Consider the following 18,305-nt stretch of genomic DNA (forward strand, 5'->3'; position numbering starts at 1 on the left):
TGCAGATAGTGACAATACTTGAACCATATGATCCTTGACTACTATTGATTCCTAAATATAGAGGTTTTGGTGTCCACTTTTGGTGCTGGACAAGTTTTTCAACAGGGACTTTTGAGTAGTACATTATGTATTTTACTAAACAAGTTATGGAAAAGAGAGTGAGTTCTTAATGGTGTTTTTTGGTGTTTCTTTTCTCTTGTGTTTATATAAATAGTAAGCTCTTTGTGCTATCCTAAAGCAGGACTTAAAAAGTACTGTGGGTTTTTAGCAGCTTTTATAGTAATATTACAAGTTTTACAGTTTATAGATAAACTATAATTTGCTGAGTTATCTCCTAAGTAAAATTGGGCTGGTTTTCCTTCAGATGCTTCATGCGAGTGGGTACACATTTCTTTTGAAAGTCACTAAAAGTATAATGAATGAGAGGTGTGGTTAATAATGAAACAAGAATGAAAAAAATTGGGATTCTAAATATTTTTATGAAAATCTGAGAACTTTTTTCAAAGACACTGCATCTTTTCAGTTCTTCCTTTAAAATAATTCATTTCAAAGCATGTGAAAAGAAAAACAACAAAGAAACAACAAAACCCTTCATAACTAAAAGCTTGTTTGTATCTTTGCATGTACTTAGGAAACTGTAGATTTTCTCAAAATGTAACAAGTGGTTTACCAGGCCCAAGACATTTTACAGAAGGAAATTATTTTCCTTTGTGAACAATAAAATCCCACATATGCAACACTTTTAGTCTAACTGCACATGAAAGGGCATGGGCTTAGATCTTTGATTTGCGCCTATTAGCTCCTGAAGTTTTCCATTTATTGGAAAAGTGGTTTTGAAACCTGAAGAGAATAACTTCAATCAATCTCCTCACGTTTTATTCTCAGATGAATGTACTGAAGCTTCCTTAGAAGGAATATGACTACTGGTTATTTAATTTTTGAAACTGCTTTTTGAGTCCCAGTCACAACAGTTTGACAAATTTTCTTAGCAAAACCTTGAATCATTTCTTGTACCTTTAGGTACAGCAGACTCATTATTCAGTTTGTTTAACAGAACACACTGGTAGTGATAATTCTATGTGTACTACATACTTTACTGAAAAAAAAAGTTGTTGAGAATATCTAAAAGATTATAGAAATAGACAGGTTTAGTAAAACAATTCAAGCTTTTTTTTTTTTTCACTGGTGCATTTTCTAAAAAAAAATCTGGCTTTTTCAAGGTGCTTACTTTAGCACTTGTTCTAAAGTAACAGAAAGGGATATTCTCTTAAACAGCAATCAACCACATTTTGCATCTAAAGACTTCAACCAGAAACTTTGTGCTCACATCTAATTGATAATTATTATTATTAATAATCCCTAATACAAATAAATTATTAATTTAGCTTATTTGCTCAAGGGATGCATTTCTTTTTGAATAGGATAGAAGATATTAGCAAGTTAATATCTTCCCACTGTGGTAGAAAGTGAGTGAAAATTAATGAAGATAATAAGCTTTACTTAGATAATTTCATTATTGTCATAACTTTACCTGCCCTGTTTTATGACTGCCTTGTTGTCTGTAGTGAAATTATTATCTTAGCTCTGCCAGAATTACTATAAAACAACTAAAAGGGATCAAATTACATAAATTAAGTATTTTTGCACCTTGTTGCTTTCATTAATTGCTTATGTATGTTGAGGGTTTGTTGGGGGTTTTTTGTTTATTTGGATTTTTTTATGTGGTTTCTCTGATGTTGGCAGATGTAGGGGATGGATATTTTTATTTTTCAAGTAAATGCAGGATGCCTACACTCCAATGGAAGTTTCTACTTGTGGATTCTGCTGATTCCTCATTTTTCAATGGACCATGTAGAGGGAACTGAAGATTCCAAAACAGGAATTGAAACTTTCTCCTTTCTTAGATGATAAGCTCCTCGAGGACACACCTCTGAAGGATAACCAGTTTATCTGTCTTCACTAGGATATGGAGTATATATGATGACAATGTCTCCCTAAATATTTGTTCACAGGAATACTGAGGGACTCTACCCAAGATACCAGGAGGTGGTGACAGCTTCAAATTATGATCTTAAGAGAATGCATAGTTCATAGTGTTACTTTTAAATACCTCAGATAATGCTGCTTTCATGAAATGTCATCTTCAGACAAGATTAGCCAAAAGGGGAAAAAAACCCTGAATTGGTCCACCCATGAAAGCCACCGTCACCTGCCACAGCTGGGCAGAGGAGAAAAAAATATGATGAAGGGTTCATGAGTTGAGATAAGGACCGGGAGAGAACACTCCAAGGGCAAAACAGGCTTGGCTTAGAGGCAGAAAGTGAGTTTATTACTAACAAAATAAGAGGAGGAGAATGAGAAGTAAAATAAGCCCTTAAAAACATCTTTTCTTCCCCAAGCCCCTCCCTCCTTCCCACCAACAGCACAGGCAGAGAGGGTGTGGAGGTTTGGTCAGTTCATCACCCGAGATTCTCTTCCGCTGCTCAGGGAGAGGAGTCCTTCCCCTCTCAGACTGTGGGGTCCCGCCCACGGCACACAGTTCTCTGTGAACTTCCCCAGCGTGGGTCCACTTTCATGAGCAGGAATCCTCCCAAAACTGCTGCAGCTTGAGTCCCTCCCACCATGGGCACACAGTCCTCCCAAAACTGCTGCGCCGTGGCTCTCTCTTTCCACAGGGTGCAGTGCTCCAAGGACAGGCTGCTCCAGCCTGGAAGCAGGGGCCCTCTCTCTCCACCGGCTCTCCCACTGGATCACAGGCTCCTCCAGGCATCCACCCGCTCTGGCACGGGCACCTTCCCCATGGGCTGCAGGTGGATCTCTGCATCCCCCGTGGATCCCCATGGGCGGCAGGGGCACAGCTGCTGCACCATGGGCTGCACCATGGCCTGCAGGGAAATCTCAGCTCCAGCCCCTGGAGCACCTCCTCCCCCTCCTTCTTCACTGACCTTGGTGTTGCCATGTTATTTCCCTCACATGTTCTCACCTCCTCCTCTTCTCTGGCTGGAATTAAAACTGTATGCCCCACTTTGTTTGGATTTTCTTCTTAAATATGTTATCACAGAGGCATTACCAACCTCTCTCATTGGCCCAGCCTTGGCCAGCAGCGTGTCCATCTTCAGAGCCATCAGGGATTGCATCTGCCAGACATGGTGGAAGCTTCTGGCAGTTTCTGACAGAAGCCACCTCTGTGCCCCCCCCACTACCAAAACCAGGCTGTGAAAAACCAACACAATTTTTCACCATCGAATAAATAATGGGATCATTTAGAAAAAAAAAATTAAAAATGCCTATGGGAAATGTTTTTGTGGGAAATCCATTGTAGGAATTGAAAAAGCTCTTTGAACAGAAAATTCTCTGCTCTCTGGGGCAGGCTGTTAAACCTTTCTTGGTTTTGCTGTTGAATTTGTTCAATAAAAACCAGTAATATCAACACCTCTACCACATTTTTCTGTGTGACATAAAATGCTCCCTTAACACTTGAATCCAGTAGCATCGCTACTGCTGGTAGTAGCCAGGCCTGTGAGAAAAATGCATGTTTTTCTATTTAGCTTGCTAGGCATATTTGCTTTTCCTTCAGCTCTTCTTTTCTGTATGACATGCCAGCATTTCTTAGTTCCATCAAATCCTTATGCTTGCTTTCAGTATTCATTTTTTTCTAGTGCCAAATTTTTTGCCAAATGTTCTGTTGCTTCCGTGGATGTGTTTGCAGCAGTCTCCCTCTGAGTGTCTGTGTTTCATATTTGAACAGCTCATCAGCAGGCATATCAATTCTCTTGCTGGGAATTTGTTTTCTTCCTCAAAGAGATCTTTGAGGCTTGATGTTGACAGCTTTTGTCTTCCCCTGAGGCAATTTTCTTTAGGGTCTCTGGGTAGTCTGTCATCTGCTTTTGTAGAAATAAAAAGGCAAACAACTATGCTAATTACTTCAAATATGGCTTGCATGTAAAAATTGCTACAAATGGCAAAGACCTTGATTTGACCCTTTTTTTCTGGACATAATCATTCAGACTGTGTATGCATCTTCATACCTTGAAAGTATCTATGTTTCTTTCCAAAAAAAATTAAATTGTGAAAATTGTAATATATGCTGTCTTTTGAACACTTTATAAATCTCACAGCATCTGTTGCTTTGAAACACTCCTTTAACCAGGCTGAAAATGGAAATATTTCCACTTATATTCCCTTCTCTTCTTCTGCACCTCCTACCAGATAAGTGACAAACACAGGCATGGGAAGGAGGGAGCGAGGGAGGATCCTGAGCACACTGAGAGCCCCGGATCACTCTCTGTTCACAGATCAGCAGAGAAAGCTCCGTGACAGAGTGCGGGTGGGACTGGGGGAAGTGCGAGCAGAGCTGACTTCCTGGCGACATTGGAGGAGGTGTGATGTGGCAGGTGGCAATGTAGCACTCTTGCAGAGACCAGTCAGGAGTAATGGGCTGGAAAATCCAAGGTCACCAGTGCAGTATCATCCTGGTGCTTACTATTGGTGTTGCATAAAGCACTGGCTCAGATTATTTAAAGCACAATTGGAGCGGGGAAAGAAAAAGGTGGAGGGGAGGACATGATGCAGCACAGTGTTCTTTTTGCAGAGACTGTTTTTTAGGTGAGATTTATTTTAGTTTTATTTTAGGGGCTTTTAAAAGATGCTCATTTGGTCTTTCATTTGACAGCTGGGCACTGTTATACATGGCAACTGTCACCTTTTCCTGAAGTCATGCAGGCTTTGGTGCTGGGTAGTGTGGAATCCAGCCCAGCTTCTGTTAAACTATTCAGAGCAGTATTTTAATTTTTTCCTCCCAACTTAAATTCAGAAACAAATGCCTTTTTTTCAAGTGAGGTTGAAAAGAATAACCAAGTATTAGAGCAAGAAGTACTGCCCAGTGAGTTTGTTGACAACCAGCACTAGGTGGCCCTCCTTGAGCAGGGGATTTGGACCAGATGACATCCAGATGTCCCATCTGACCTCTACCATTCAAAAGTTCAAAATCCCAAAGGATCGAAGGAATTTTTTTAGTGACTAAATCTTTTTCTTGCATTTGAGCACAGTGAACTGCTTACTCTTAGCTTGCTCCCACACTCTTGTGTAGGCTCAAATGTCACTGCAGCGTGATATGTTAGTGTGTTTCTAGAGTGATGTAGGATGTCAGACTAATAAGAGGGAAGTGATCTTTGCTGCAGAGCAGTATTTTTGCTTTTCAATTCAAGAGCTAATCATACAACATTTTCCAAATTTCATCTAACTATAATGGGAGATATTTGCAAATTCTAGCAGTAGATTTTATAAACCATCATCCTATCTGTTCAAGTAGCTCAGAATGTGGTTTTGTTTGGGTGGGGTTTTTTGGGCTTTTTTTTTTTTTTTTTTTTTTTTACAGCCTGATCAGTTTTATCTTCTTATAGGAAGACTTAAAAAGGAAAACAAGGATCAATTTTGCAGTAGAGCTGTCAAAATAATTGTTTCTAGTTTGCACATGTGTGGATTTTGAGGGCCAAGGAGTACTGGTTTCAGACTAAATCTGAGAAATCACACATCTGAATTCTCTGACAAGTAAGAACTTTCTGTTCCTTTAGATTTTAGTTGAAACTGATGTTCTTGTCAGCATCCCAGATGATACCAGTAATGAAACTGCCAACATTGTCAACTCCATTGGGCTAGCTGCCTGTTTCTGTCAAGGATTCGAGATGCAGGACAGCCCTGCTAGCAGACTCCCTGGGGCTATTGCTCTGCAGCTTCAGGAGTCCCTGGCTTTGAGGGAGACTTAATAATGTCTGACTTAAACCAAAAGGTGCAGCTGTCTCTGGCCCTTGGGCAGGTACATCAGGAATCCAGGTAAAGGATTAAACAAAGCTGATGATGCCCAGCATACTTAAAACATAATGTTTAGGGATCAGATTTTCTTTGAAGAAACTTGACTTCATAAAAATATCCCTGACTAGTTCTACCTTTGAAACCAGATCAGACATATCTGGTAGGGACTGTGCAGCACAACATGTGTAGTAGTTATGTGTAGCAAAAGAGGCGATAAGATGCCCAAGCCTATAAAACAGGTGTATTTTTACCTTTCAGATCATATCAATTCAGCATGATAGATATTTGAAGCACAGAGACCCTACATTTTGAAGCTTATGCAATTGAAGCATATATTTCCTGTATTCGAGAGATCTTTTTGTCTTGACTTTTCATCATCTTCTACTATGACTCAGGGAGGGCACCATGAGCTCACTACATCATTCTTTCTTTTATGTTTGCCTCTGTGGTTTTCCTTATTCTCACCTGAATCTATGCACTCAGAAGTTGAGACAAAGTTATCTCACAAACCATCTTTTTGGCTCAAAGGACACAAATTTTTTTTAAGCTTCATCCTCCCCCTGTATTATGCAGCATACCAGCCTCGCCACTTCCTCTTTTTGAGTGTAGTCCATTCATGTCTCTAACCCCCACATTCATCCTGTAGCCTTCATCATCTCTCTTATCCCACCTTTTCAGAATTCTCTTGCTTATAACCTGTGAGTTGCCAGAAACAAGCTCCTACCAGCTACATTTTCCTGTTCTCCCATCTCCAGTACCTGAAAACAGATTATTTAAGAGGCATTCTTTAAAGAAATTGAGAATAATAACTGCTCTGGAAGTTAGCACAGTTTTCTTGAGGAGGCTCAGAGTACTTCTGCTATTGAATTCTGAGACACAGCATGCAGTTCACCTGTGATATCTATGTGTTGTCTTGGCTGGATGTGCCATTCAGCATAACCATGTATATTTAGATTAAAAAAGTAAGAGTTTTCTTTCTTTAGCAGAAAATTAGAGGAGCTGAGACAGCTCATTTGTCATGACAGCATTCCATTGAGCCAAAAGGTAATTTTCAGAGACTGCATCTTTGGTAAGTGTTCCTGCAGCAGTGGGGTAGTGATTTTAATGTGCAGTGCTGCATTTTAATAGCCAATTGAGATGGCTATTAAGATATAGCATTGTACATTAACATCACCGCTGCACAGACAGCGGCTGGTGGCTGCTCCTCAGCTGACAGCTCCCTGCATTCTGCTTCATAGCAGTGGTTTTCTTAGTAGCTTCTCTGATCTCCAGAAAGAGAAATAAAAATCATTATCTAGTTAATATTTCACACTGTGTTGGGCATAGAGATCCCAGGGGGAGAAGCAGGAGGGTAGTGATGCTGAGTGCAGGGACTGTGACGCAGATGAGGAAAGAGTGTGAGAGAGGAAATCCCTCTGTGAAAGGATCATTTCTTGGTTTTCATCTAGTAGACTCACTTTGGCTCAGGGAAAACATGGTTCATGAACCCTGAGACTTGGGATACAGTGCTTAGGGGAGGACTGTGTAGCAGAAGTAGCTTGTGTAGCTAAGAGGTAGTAAGGTGCTGAAAATTCATGAGACCCTGAGAAATGTGAGGAACTACCTGGAAAAAAGGTATAGCTGAAAAACTTCATACACTTGAAAACTTTTTAGAATTAAAGATAATCATTCAACTTTTACTCTTTGCACTTAGAAGAAACTAAGGACAGTAATCAATGACCTACTATTTGATTAGACATTTCCTTGGCTACAGTTTACTGTTCTGATGTGAAAAAAGTCTTGCTTGCTGTCAGATTGCACCTGAACAACTTCCCTTGCAGAACTGCAGAAATTAAGGAAAAGCGTCTATGACATTGCAGGCTTTCGTCTCTCTGACAGTGGTTGTGAAATGGCTTTCAGAATTAGGAAAAAAAAAAGAATCATCGTAATATCCTTCTCTGCCCTAACTTTCTGTCCACAGACATGTGGATTAAGTCTGCAGATAGCCTAGGATAAAGGATGCTGTTTCAAAATGTTGTATAACAAAGGGAAAGATGTATTCAGAAGCTCCCTTGAATGGCCTTACTGTATCCTTTGATCTATGAATTTTCCTTAGGAATGAGCTACAGCAATTATCTATCTTAGGACTTAGTTTCTGGAAATTTTCTTGAAGTAGAGCTGTGAAGGCCACTGACAGAGATCAGTGTTTTGCCTTTCAAATTCTGTTAAATAGAAATGTTTATGAGTGTATTTTCAGTTAGAAAACTTTTAAAAACATGATATGAAAACTTTCCAGGAAATTGTGAGTTACTGCTTAAAAAGAAATTAGTATTTATGAATACTCATAGCATTCTTTCCAAAGATACATAGAACTGCAGGATGGAATTACAACCAAAAACTTCAACCTATAATTGTTGATAGTTTTACTAAATATTTGTGAACACAAAATCAAGAGGCAATGTAGAGATAAAAATATCAAAGTGATTTAAGCAAAAATATCAAATAGATTTAAGAGAAGGTACACAGAAAGGTACCTGTTTAATATTTAACCTGCTAAAGAATGTATTAGTATTTAGTTTTCTACATGTCTATTCTTTGTAGTATAGTAGTAAATCCCAACACCTGCGTGTGAGCCTTCTTACAGTTCTCTGGGTTATGAGATGCCATGTGTAAGAATAGGGTCAAATTAGTATGATAAAAGTTTATTTTGGTGTTTTTATTGTTAGGAGTTGATTTATCAAGTATTGCCTTTTTAAAAATGTATTTCACAAATGCAATAATAAAAATATTTTTTAACATGAAGATTAATTCAGGCTAAAAAATATCTACTGTGTAAGCACCTTCTCTATGGAAAATCAGATGTATTTTCTCATTCAGCATCCACAGTATTCCCAAAGAATTAGTGACTTGCAGTACCAACAGGCCAAAGCCTAGCAGTGTACAGTGATCAAAAGACTTGGAGAGAGAAAAAAATGTTAAAGAGTAAAGATTTGGAATATTTTTAAATTTATTCTCATGTAATCATGTTGGCTTCAGGAATTTTTTCTTTCTTACCAAGCAAAAAGTGATGAACCATTTACATTTGCTGTGTACTGTATTCTGCTGTTCCTAACTCGGAAGATCCAATTTGAAAGTGTGTTTGTTTTTCTATCATGCTACACTTAAAACTCTGAGGAAACAGAGCAGCAGTTCATCATTTTCATGCACCACTAGAGGCCATCATATACCTCCTTAAATATTAGATAGTTATGCAAATTATTCTAGAGATGATGTGAATACCTGATGAATGTGCGAGTCTATATAAAAGGGCATGGGGAAACTTACTTGAGGGAAGGCTTTAATATAACTGATTATTGTGAACACCATGTGTTTTAAAGCTAATTCTAGTTGATTCAGAGCACCTCTGTCCTCTCATACATTCCTGGGTAACCTTTGAATAGATCATGGAGTGTTCGTGGCAAGTGAACTCTGGAGATGGCAGCTGTTCTTTGCACATGATCTACATCAGTAAATACAGTCAAGCTTAGAACATAAAGTGGGAATCTTTTAGGTTGACTTCTGTATGCTTAGATTAGAAATTAAATTATTTTTTTCCCCTTTATCTTCCCATCTAGAAAATGGGATATCATTCTTGATCCCTCCCACAGACTACATATTGAGATTCATTAATGAGCTAACATATAGTTACTACTTTAAGTGACTTCCTGATACATAAAATAGACTTTGTGGTACACAGTTGTACTCTTTTGAATTGTGGAAACAAATGACTGAAATTATAGAGGAATTACAGGTAGCATGATTTTAACTGTGGAAAAAAATCAAATTAGCATTCATCTTATACAATCAGGAGGTGCTACCAAGAGTAGTAAGACAAGAAAGCGGTAAAAAAAGGAATGAGTTTTACAATGGGTTTGGCTGAATTTCTGAAAGGGCTATGGTGTGACAAGGACACACTTCTATCCAGAAGATCTTTTCAACTGCCTTGGTTTTCAGTTTCACTCCTGGCAAACAAACCATTCAAAGAGATATAGCTTATTTTACTTTCTTTTTGAAGATTTGCTGATTTTTTTTTTTTTTTTTAATGTAACAGCTTATTAATATGTGAAAGCCTTGCATGTGTGTTTGGGAAGTAAATAATTAGAGTAGAAGTTATCTGAGTCATCTGAATCAGCTTGGTATGCAGTATTTCCTTATTGAAACATTGAAAGAGACGCAAGATATATAACAAATGTCAAGTACTACTGTAGCACATCCAAACGAATTTTTTGATAATACAAACAACAATCTGCATGTTCTACACGATATTCAAGTATTTTTTTAAATAAGAAAAGGGTGTTATATCATACGTAGCAAAAAGAAAAAAAAAAGAAAAAGGGTATAGCAAAAGTGATGCTATATAATTGCAATTGTGACAACATGCTGATTTCTGGGTTGAGGGTTTTTTTTATTTTGTTGGGTTTTTTTGGCGGGAGAGAAGGAGGGGAATTTATTTCATATCACTTAGTCATTTTATGAAAATGGCCTTGTGCTTCAAAATTATAATGTAGGACTTCTCCAAATTATTGCAAAAATCTCAAGATATCCTGGGGTTATCAGCAAAAAGAAGTCATGCAGAAGAAAGCACTATGGAATTTTATTTTTCCTCAGTAGATTTTGGAAAAACATATGCAAATTTTACAAAGCTCGAGATCATTAGTCTCCTGATAAAAGAAATAAAGTTTAATATGCTGTTACTCAGATGATAAAAAAAAAAGGATAAGAGACCAACACAACATCATATCTCAGTATGCAGTAGCCCCTCAACAGATGAATAACACTGAATGTTATTCATTCAATAAATAAGTGCAAATGTAAGTGAGAGGGATGTCACTTATTAAGTATAATATCACTTCAAAAAGAGAAGAGAAATCTCTCACTTTTGGTATAATAAATAGGGTCATTTAAGAAATACATTTTTCCTCAGAGGACATAAAATTGCATGCAGTTTTCTTAGTTTTAAACAGGTTACAAATATTAGCAAACTGAGGCACAATAAATATTTGGCTTCACTTTCAGATCTTTACTATTATGAGCATAGGGATTTTGTGCCCATGCTTTGGAGTCCAGATCAAGTGGATTGCTGAGAAGGCGAGTCTGTTAGAAAGGTCCACTTCCCTCCTTGGGGACAAGCAACACCGTAAGGAAGAGTAAGTGGCTTTTAAAGAAATCTACTTGACTGAGTCTTGAAAAATTTATATTTTTGCATTACCTGCTTTTCATGGGCACCTGTTCAGTGCATCCCAGGCCACCCAGACCAAATGGAAAATAGAGTGTGGTGTGGACAGCTGCATTGGTCACACTAATGCAAGGCCTGCTCTCAGGGCTTGTTGTCTGGGCCAAAGTGGTGCATATCTGGTCTGTAGGGCTTCTGCACACAAACTGGCACATCAGTGTGTCTTTCTACTTTGTCAATTTATCAGTTTAATGTTTGCTAACTCCAAAAGGACTGAACCATGCTTCACTGTATGGTGTAGACATGTGATTTTGAGCGTGTTGCTTTCTGTCTTTGTAACTCAATTTCCCACCTGGGAGATGGTGATAACAATGCTAATGTGTCTCATTATTGTCTTGCCTATTTAAACTGTAAGGTCTTCAGGGCAAGGGCTGTCTCATACCATATGTCTTCACAGAGACAGGCAGAATGAGTCACTGATTGCATTTGGGGTCTCCTGGTGCCACAATAATTAAAAGAGAGACAATAATATTAAAAAGAAAGAAAAGGGAGAAGGTAGGTCTGGTATCAAGAGGCTTTCAGATTTCCTGGTAGCAACCCAAGAGTAAGAGAAGAGCTTATCTCTGAGGAGAATCCTTGCTTTTTCAACTTTCTCATCTCTAAATATCATATTGGATTTCAGAGAAGTACAGGAGGAAAGCTTTGAAAACAGGGTAATCCAGAAGCTAATGGAGATCCAAACTGGAAGACAAGGGTTAGTAGTTTGAGTTACTGCAAGTGGATGGGTTGGAGAACAGATCAACTTTTTGACAGGAGAGCACTTAGAAAATTAGAGTGTTGCCTCCTTCCTCATTAGAGAATGAACAGATGTTTCTGGGCGTGGATGAGGTTTTTGCAGTCATAAGAGGAAAAAGTCAAACTGAAGTGATGGATACTCATCCACATTCTGCTGGAGTACATCAGTCGCTGACAGAGTTGTATTCTGTCTCTGGTAATGGGAAGAATCTTATGCAGTAAGATAAGAAGACTAATGAAACTGGTTACTAAAGATGACTGCTGAAATAGCTATGTATGCTAGTAACTTCTGCTGTGAGATTGCTAAATCTGAGTTTTGTTTGGAAATGTTTGTAATGTTTGTAAATATAAAATTTTTGTAAGATTTGGGTCCAGTACCCTTTTTGTGTGTCAGACTAGGACTGGTCTGCAGGACTAAATTTCCCTTCATTCAGGTTTCAATGAAATACACCCCACACAGTAAATCCCTATTTACTCTTCGTCCTTCTTGTGTAAGTGCTCAGATTGCTTCATCATGGTCTGCTTTATCACTAGTAGATGCTTCTGTAGCTGATCGGAATGTTTCCCATGGATTCTGTACAGTAGGCAACAAACTGGGGTTTGCTCTAAAGGCTTTTATGAATTTCTGTCTACACCCCAGGTTTGAATTCTGGCACAGAAAGAGAACAAAAATATATTATTAATACTTAACTAGTCCATGAAGTTCATATTTTAGACTCTTATTTAATGCCCCCCACAATGTTTGCAAAAAGTGTTAGGACCTTCGTTATAAAGATATCCTGTGCTGAAATGACACAGATTACAAGAGGCAAAGTTTCTCATCATTATGTCCCTTTTACTACTCATAAAATCCACATACTTAGGTCAGAGTTTTGAGAGACTTCCAGTCTGAAATATAAACCAGACTGTTGGCTTTAGTTGAATTTAGTTTTTTCCAAATAGGGTTATCGGGTTAGTAGCGTAATGAGTACATACTTATTCGTCCCCCTGCACCCTATTTACATAGAATTGAAAAACTCCGAAATTTCTTTTCTGATACAATGCACGTCTCAAGATCTGGACAGGAAGACCTCTTAGCAAAGTCAGATGCCTTTGCATCTGAGATGCAAATTGAAGCAGCCTGTGAGAGAGCAAGCTTGCCTGAAGGCAAATTTATTAAAGTATCTTTGGGTTTATTTCCCTGCTTTTTCTTTGTGTATTGAGCCTGTCTCTGTCAGCAACTTTATATGGTACTGGTATTCACTTAATCTTAACATCTTCATTTGTGTTTGTATCCTTATCTTTTCACTGAAGTGAGAATTTTGATTACAGGCCATTAGAAATATCCAGAGCAAGGTTAAATTACTGAATGTACCTTTTTTTCCCCTGACTTGGATAGAAAATTTTTCCTTGTAGAAACAATTATTAAAGAAATTATGCTTAACAGAGAGAGCTGTAGAACTGTCTCTGTTCCCTGCTGGGGCTGTGATTTCTTAAAGCAGTGAGGATTCGTAATGGCTCTGGTCTTTCCTTCCCACTCTCAGTGGTGCCTGGGCAGGCAGCATGTACTACTGCATCCTGCAATACTTTGCAGCATAGCTTTTAGCTTTAAGGGTGCTGGTATGTAGTTGCTTTCACACCCCTCTCTGCTCACAATTTATCTTCTTTCTGGAAACTCTGCTTGTAGCTGGCTGCATCAATGACTCCATGATTTATGTTAACTTATTTAACAAACGCCTCCATGCTGTTGGGAATTTATAAGATTTTTTAATTGTCTCTATCACATAATTTTTTCCTTTTTTTTTTTTTTTTTAGATTTCAGTCATGCACTGGTAAGACTCAAATGCTAGAGATGCAAATTGTAAGCAAGTTTGGTTTCTCCATAAAAAGTTTTATTATATTGTTTGATACTTATTCAAGAAGCAAAATATTTATTTCCCTATTATTTCAAATGAGAGCAAGTTCTATTCATTAACCATTTGCCTCAAAACAAAACATTTACTGATTAGCAGTAGAAGCTCTCCTCAAGTCTTCAATGTTCTATCATTTCCTCTTTATTTTAGAGAAAGAAATTTTCTTCTTAGGAAAAATACTTAATTTAGTAGAAAGATATAACTGAGTAAATAAAATATAATTGAAATAAAAGCAAAACATATGTTGAGTGGGAAGGGAATAGATACAGTATAGATGCTGCGTTTTTTGTCCCCACATTTACAAAAAGAATGACAAGCCTTTGCAAGTGGAGTGGATGTAGGCTGGGAAACAAATCTTCAGTCATATGCATGTTCTCTTTGTTTATCTATAGGTTTTGCTTTGCGTATATCATCACTATTATTTGAGGATCTTATTGATACTTCTTTAATCAATAATAATATTTAAATTTTTATTCATGACTGTAAAAAGAGAATTCTTTATGTCAAGTTATATGGGACTATAAGTGAAGGGCACATGGATTTAGCAAAGCACAATAAGACCATCCCTGCCTCCACTAGCTATGACTAAGATATTATACTCTGGATTTCACTGTTCATAAAGGGCACTAACTGCTTTAGATCTGAATGGTTAACCTGCAGCCACAGCAAGAAATACCAGTTATTTGCTGACTCCATTCTTTTGTAATTTATCTCCTTCTCTAGATCATTATTGCTTGTTAATTTTCAAGATAGGTTTCAAATAAAAAATATGGTCCAACTTATTCACAGATTCTAAACACATTAAGTTAATATTTTACTTTTATGAGAATTTCTATTGATTTCAATAGAACTACTTATTATGCCCAAAGGTGAGTATTTTCTGCGTCAGGGGCTAGTATCACATAATTCTTAGGAAAAGGACCACATTTATTAGGTTCTCTCTATTTAATAAGGCTTAGTTAAAATTTCTCTGTGAAGTTTAGATTAGCAGGCAGATTCAAATTTCACCAGTAACTGGGATTCAGTAGTTTTGCTGGAGATCATCTGTGAAATAAATTTCAATTTTTAAAAAGCATCTATTATCATGCACATCTATTTATCTAAAAAGATCCTCTTTAAACCTGTAAGAGCTTAATGTCATAATTGCTTTTAATGTCTTGGCCAAACGTGAATTAACAAAACCCACTGGAAAACGTGATTATCTGCATCCCAAATTGCAGGGTGACCCCTCTTTGTGAATTCCAAATCACCTCATTATATTCAAGTCCTACACAAATATTACCACAAGGTAGGGTATTATGGATCTCCTATAATAAAAATAATAATCAACAATAATCAACAATAATTAATAATAATTAATAATAATTAATAAAGAAGGGACTGGGCAGCTTGGGATGCAGTCAAGGCACTTCTGTTGGATTAACAGGGGTTTTTTTTCCATTTTTATCATAATTTGTCTTCTGTGCTTAATTGCTATGTTATATTTTACCACATGATAATAGGTAGATAGACTTTGATAGCATGTCCATCTTGTGTGAGAAAAGTTCCAGCTAAATCCATAGAATGAAAAGGTAGGGCATGAAGGACATAGGAAGGCATCTGGCTTTCTTTACTCCATTTGATCCAATTTCTTTCTCTAATGAATCCTTGATTATCCTAATAGGCTTTCACTGATTGACTGGGAAGCCAGGATATGAACCTGCATGGGTCAAGATCAAGAATTTATGAAACTTGGTTTTTTGAAACACAGTCCTAGGTTTTGTTCTGCTCCTATCCATTTAGTCCAAAGCAGTGCCAGATTTTTACCAAAAAGCACTATTTTTTATCCAATTTTATGGATTTTTATCAAAAGCACAATTAGAATTTTAGAACCATTTTTGGGAATCAATATTCTAAGAGTGTTGTTAAATACTTGGCATCCTGATAACTTGTTCAGACTGGACCTGGAGCACATCATAGTTGTCCCTCATCCTCCTAGTCTGCATGAGCTATCTTCTCTTGAAAACTCAGGTTTAGCAGAGAGCCAGAGGGGGATTTGGTAATTCTGGTAATCCTCCTTGCTCTAAACAGAAATTCGTTCATGATGCAGGAAGGATAAATGCCTATGACTGGGTGTTCATGTTCTTTCAGTTGTATACAGACACCAGTGACCTTCAGGGAAAATGACTGGTTTTTGTATGTTATAGTTAGCAGCTAAATGCCACACTGACTAATTAATTTTAGAAAGAATCATCAGGAAGAGCAAGTGACTGTTAGGGTGGGGAACTGCAATAAGCAAGGGTAACATTAACATGTTTAACTATGAAAATTACCAAAGCAATTTACCCAGAAACTGTATCCATTATCAGAATTCTTAACACTCCGATTTCACATTCTCTTTTGTAAGCATTAATCATATTTTATTTTTAACCAGAAACCTCAAAGCAGTATTAAATTAAGTGAAACTTTAATAATGAAATTGCATGTAGTACTATTCAAAAGTTATGCAGAGAAGCTTTAATATACTCCATTAGGCAGAGAAAAATGTTGAAAGGATATGGTTAATGTTCATCTGTATTCAGTTTCTCTTTTTACTACAAGAATTTTCCTATTGACTTCAATGGGAGGAAAACCAGCCTCTGCTGCGGTGATGTGATAGTGTGGGTTAGTCCTCTGAATCTCTGGAAAAGCATTACGGAATAAAGTCACACTGAAGGATGGTGCCTCATATCACACAGGAAAGAAGATACTTATTAAAAAGGGCGGATGGATGGTTGTAGGGGCTGAACTGGGGCCAGCATTTGTGTGGTGGGTCTCAGCATGGAGAGCAGACAATGGAGCTGGGCACTCAAAATCTTGTGTCAGCTCTGCTAGCCCCAGCCAGGGTGTAGCGAGGGCACTGCTCCCTCCAAGTATCAGGTCAAAATAAAGGTGGTGGTGAGGCTGGGTTTAGCCTCTCTTCTCAAGCATTCTGCACAGGGCTCTATGGAAAGGGAAACAGAAGGAAATGGGTAAAAATTAAAAAAAAGGGAATGAGTTTTCTTGCTTTTCTGAGGATTCATTAAAGCTTTGGGCTTGGTAAAGTCTTGAAGTTATTGAAAGCACAGAGATCAGCGGGGAAAGTGAGCAGTTCCAAGAAGCACTGTGTCTGGGGAAAAACTGTATGCTCACCTATATTTACCTGACTTGTTTGTTTATGTGTTTATCTGGTTACTGCCGAATCTCTCATAGAGAATGTCTCAAACAGAAAGGGTACAGAAAGAAACCACAGGGAAATGCCACACACAGGCCACCCTTCCAGTAGGGGGGCCTTGGAAGTCTGCCTTTGGGGCTGAGACAATGATAGAGCTGCTCTTCAAGATAAATAAAGATGCTGTCTCCTGTCCACTGATTTCTCATTGCAAAGCAGAGATAAGACAGAGTAAAGATGACTTTTAAAGAGGATGAAAAGAATGAAATTAGCAAGATTTTGAAACATTACATTTTGCAAGAGGAAGAAGGTTCTCCACAGCTACTGTGTGAACATATAGGGAAGAAGTTAGCAGTGTTTGCAGCCACAGAACACTGGAAGGACTGGGAGAACGTGTTTCCCAGAATTACTCTGCACAGCAAGAAGTGCATGCAGGGGACAGATGACTCTCTCCCACTGAGTTGTTACTGTCAGAATTCCTTACTCTCCCACTTTCTAATAGCAGTAGAGTTCAGATGACACCAGTAAAACTGCAGAAGTTAATGGGGAAAATGTGATCTAAGCAAGTAATCTGGGTAAGGCTAGCCTGTAGCTGTACTGGCAAGACAGTAAAACTTTGGAAAATCTAAATGTGTGTCCAAGGCATTCTTCAAATTTCAAAGATTTGATGAAAGACATTAAAAATATGTGGGTTTCACTCTTTCCCTGCCTCAAAAAATTCCTTAAAAATAGTAAATATTTTGTAAGGCAGCTCTGTTCCTATCACGTAGATGAATAAAATTGATGTTCTAGTGTTCAGAATGGTGAAACTCTAATCACTTTCTTTCCCTGTTATGTTTCTGGTTTCCCCAGCTGCTGGTTTTCCCTCCTTTCACTCTGGGTGTGATATTAAGAGAAAAAAATTGAGATGTTCAGTGACAACTAAAGAATTAACAAAGCCCCTAAGAGGTAGAATTCACAAGTCAGCTTGAAATGAACAGGAAATCCTGAGTTTCCCAATAACATACGAGCCTGTTTTCTTCCAAATTAATTGAAATCAGTGTGAAGGAAAAGCAACTGCCTGGGAATAAGGAGGCAACAACACTTCATTTTCATATGAAATACTGCTACTGTCAATAGCCCAAGCAGTGATCAAGACAGGATGTTGGAACTGGGAAGAAGACTAAAAAGAACTACAAGAATTTTTTATGTGGAAAATGAGATAAATGAATAATAGAAAGTATGGTATAACACAATGATAAAAGAGGAAAAAAAAAAAGTTGATGTTCCTGTTAAACAAATTGGTAATGTCACTATAGTAGTTACAGTACCATACTTTATATTGTTTTTAGACTTACTAATAATTCCCTGCAACATTTCTCACTAAATTCTGTCTTTAAATGGTACCTTAGGCAGCATGTGTATAAATTCTGTACCCCAAGAGAACCGTTCCTTTTATTAAGTTAAA

At 37.7% G+C, this 18,305-nt stretch overlaps 1 long non-coding RNA gene across 1 annotated transcript in view; it reads right to left on the reverse strand.

Moving 5' to 3' along the window:
* Positions 1 to 3,203: 3,203 nt before the first annotated feature.
* Positions 3,204 to 18,305, reverse strand: part of LOC125326811 — a 39,177-nt gene continuing 24,075 nt past the window's right edge. Inside the window, exon 3 of the long non-coding RNA XR_007204013.1 lies at positions 3,204 to 3,881. This is a non-coding gene — a long non-coding RNA (uncharacterized LOC125326811). The remainder of the gene's footprint in view (positions 3,882 to 18,305) is intronic.

Source organism: Corvus hawaiiensis, chromosome 5, assembly GCF_020740725.1.
Source record: "Corvus hawaiiensis isolate bCorHaw1 chromosome 5, bCorHaw1.pri.cur, whole genome shotgun sequence".
NCBI classification, from domain to species: Eukaryota; Metazoa; Chordata; class Aves; order Passeriformes; family Corvidae; genus Corvus; species Corvus hawaiiensis.